A 3,033-nucleotide genomic window follows, 5' to 3' on the forward strand; every position below is an offset into this window, starting at 1 on the left:
TCCATGCTGGGATGGGTTTGACTGAGGACTGGTGAGCCAGAGGTTGCACCAGGCTCAATCTGATCTGGCAGAGTTTCTACAGCTGGATGCTCTTCCTAACGCCAACCACTCCGAGAGTGTAGTGGGTGCTTTTACGTGCCACCTGCACAAGAGCCAGTCTGGTGCCATCACAATTTCACTTTTGCTTGCCCCAAACAGGTCCTCGCAATCTGAGTTTCGTGTCCAATGAAGGAGACGACGTTGGCATAGGTGCCAGTCGTCGAATTTAGTTCTCACTTGGCTTGCCGGGTCTTCTCACGTACAGCATATTTCCAAAGGTCTCGGTCAAAAGTCATCACCTCGGTGAGGCCCAATGTTTGAAGGTCATGCCTCACCACCTCATCCCAAGTCTTCCTGGGCCTACCTCTTCCATAGGTTCCCTGAACTGCTAGGGTGTGGCACTTTTTCAACAGCTATCCTCGTCCATTCTTGCTACATGACCATACCAGCACAATCGTCTCTCTTGCACACCACAACTGATGCTTCTTAAGTTCAACTTTTCTCTCAAGGTACTTACACTCTGTCTAGTATGCACACTGACATTACACATCCACCGGAGCATATTGGCTTCATTCCTTGCGAGCTTACGCATGTCTTCAGCAGTCACGGCCCATGTTTCACTGCCATGAAGCATGGCTGTTCGTACACATGCGTCATACAGTCTGCCTTTTACTCTGAGAGAGAGACCCTTTGTCACCAGCAGAGGTAAGAGCTCTCTGCACTTTGCCCAGGCTATTCTTATTCTAGCAGCTATACTTTCAGCGCACCCTCCTCCACTACAAAATTGGTCACCTAGATAACGGAAACTATAAACTAATTCTAGTTTTTCTCCCTGGAGTGTGGCAAAGGTTGTTTTCTGCACATTTTCAGTGTTTATTGCTCCTGAATATCTTCCACATACAAAAACTAACTTCCTAGTTAACCTTCCTTTGATATTGCTGCACCTCTTATATGTCCATAGCTTGCACTGGGTACATCTTATAGAGTTTCTACCTACGCCTTTTCTACAGATCGAGCAGGGCCATCTACCTGAAGGGGGTTGTGTTTTGTCTACCTTCCTACATATTAGGACTTTGGTTTTAGCTAGGTTGACTCTAAGGCCCTTCGATTCTAGTCCTTGCTTCCATACCTGAAACTTCTCTAGTTCTAATAGTGACTCAGCAATTAGTGCAAGATCATCAGCATAGAGGAGTTCCCAAGGGCATCCTGTCTTGAATTCCTCTGTTATCGCCTGGAGGAATATGATAAATAGGAGGGGCTGAGAACTGAACCTTGGTGGACTCCTACCTCTACCTAGAATTCTCCACTGTACTCGTTGCCAACCCTCACCTTACTGACAGCATCTCTGTACATTGCTCACACAACTCTAACCATTCATTTATCCCAAGTTTCCTCATTGACCACCAGATAAGGGATCGGGGGACCCTGTCGAAGGCTTTCTCCATGTCAATGAAAGCCAGGTACAGAGGTTTATCTTTGGCTAGGTATTTCTCCTGCAGCTGTCTTACCAGAAATATAGCATCAGTGGTGCTTTCCCCTGGCACAAACCCAAACTGCATCTCATCTAAACTGACTCTCTCCCTAATTAGTTGAGCTATGACCCTCTCGGTGACTTTCATTACCTGATCTAACAACTCGATACCTCTATAATTATTTGTATCTAAAGCGTCACCTTTACCTTTATAGCAGTTGACTATGGTGCTGCTACACCAGTCATTGGGTATGACTCCTTCATATATCACCTGGTTAACAATACGGGTGACTAGGCTATAGCCGACACTGCCAGATATTTTGAGCATCTCTGCAGTGATTCCTGATGGGCCAGGGGCTTTCCCTGTCTTCATACTCTTAATAGCTTTATCTACCATGGTACTGTCAACTCGAATTGCTGGTCCCTCTGTTGGGTTGACATTCAGCAGACTCTCTTCCTCCCATTCCTTCTCTTTATTGAGCAACCTTTCTTAGTGGCGTCTCCAAACCTCTTTCTTTGCAGCCTCGTTTAATGCAAGCGTACCATCATCCATGCGAACACATTTCTCTCCCACGACATCACAATTCTCTCTCACACACTGTCTTGCAACATGAAATACCTCAAGTCTTTGGTCCTCATGGCGCAGAACATTGGCAATTTTTTTCTTATCTGCTTCCCCTCTGGCTAAATAAACCTGTCGCTTAGCTTCCCTTCTGGCAGTCTGATACAATTCCCTATATATATATATTTGCCAGCTTAATTTAATTTGTCCTTAATCGAAAGACATCTGTTGTTATGTCCTGTGATTATTCTTACTGTATTATTTTTATTGTATTTGTGTAGGACATGCAAAGGCTAGAAAGAAATGTAGCTACCATGTTCCAGAGGATGTGCAATGTCAATGAGCATGTACAACAAAGTGCAAATACATTGAGAGGAAAATCAAGCCTAAGCGGATCAGGTATAATGTGCAGAAGGGAAGGTTGTGCTGGTTTGGTCATGTGATGTGTATGGATGAGGATAGTTTCATCAAGAAGTATCAATCACTGATTTTACCAATTAGTATTACCATACATAATAAGCACAGGATTTCAACTTTAGCTATAATTTATACACATACATACACACATACATACATACATACATACATACATACATACATACATACATACATACATACATACAAATTCCTATAAGCAAATAAAACACATGTAATGGTGAATAAGTAATACAAAATATTTCCAGTTTCCTGTTTTGTTTTATATATACATATTAAAATTAGTAATAATATTAAATCTTCCCTGTTAAAAAAATATTTCGTGATATTTTTGTCATTATTCTTTATATTTCAGAGCTCATTGGCCTTCAGTTTTTCACCTTCATCAAATGTTTAGTACTTATGAAGAACAAAGCCAGTGATGCTACAAGTAAGTGAAATTAGACCAAAATGTACTTACTAAATATTACATTAGTACATTATGTAATAGTATGTCGTTAAAAATAGCCCATATCTTATGTGTGTG

The 3,033-nt window shown here is 41.9% G+C and overlaps 1 protein-coding gene across 3 annotated transcripts in view; it reads left to right on the plus strand.

The window, feature by feature from the left end:
• The window catches only part of LOC106879445 (zinc finger protein 423), a 34,517-nt gene that overhangs the window by 20,054 nt on the left and 11,430 nt on the right, over nt 1-3,033 (plus strand). For 2 of the 3 annotated variants that reach the window (XM_014928999.2, XM_052975130.1), the window contains exon 2: nt 2,863-2,937. The gene's annotated coding sequence lies outside the window, so the exon portion shown is untranslated. Of the gene's footprint in view, nt 1-2,353; nt 2,472-2,862; nt 2,938-3,033 lie in introns of all 3 variants that reach the window. The other variant, XM_052975129.1, reaches the window with a different exon arrangement.

The sequence above is a fragment of the Octopus bimaculoides genome, chromosome 20 (genome assembly GCF_001194135.2).
Source record: "Octopus bimaculoides isolate UCB-OBI-ISO-001 chromosome 20, ASM119413v2, whole genome shotgun sequence".
Lineage (NCBI taxonomy): Eukaryota > Metazoa > Mollusca > Cephalopoda > Octopoda > Octopodidae > Octopus > Octopus bimaculoides.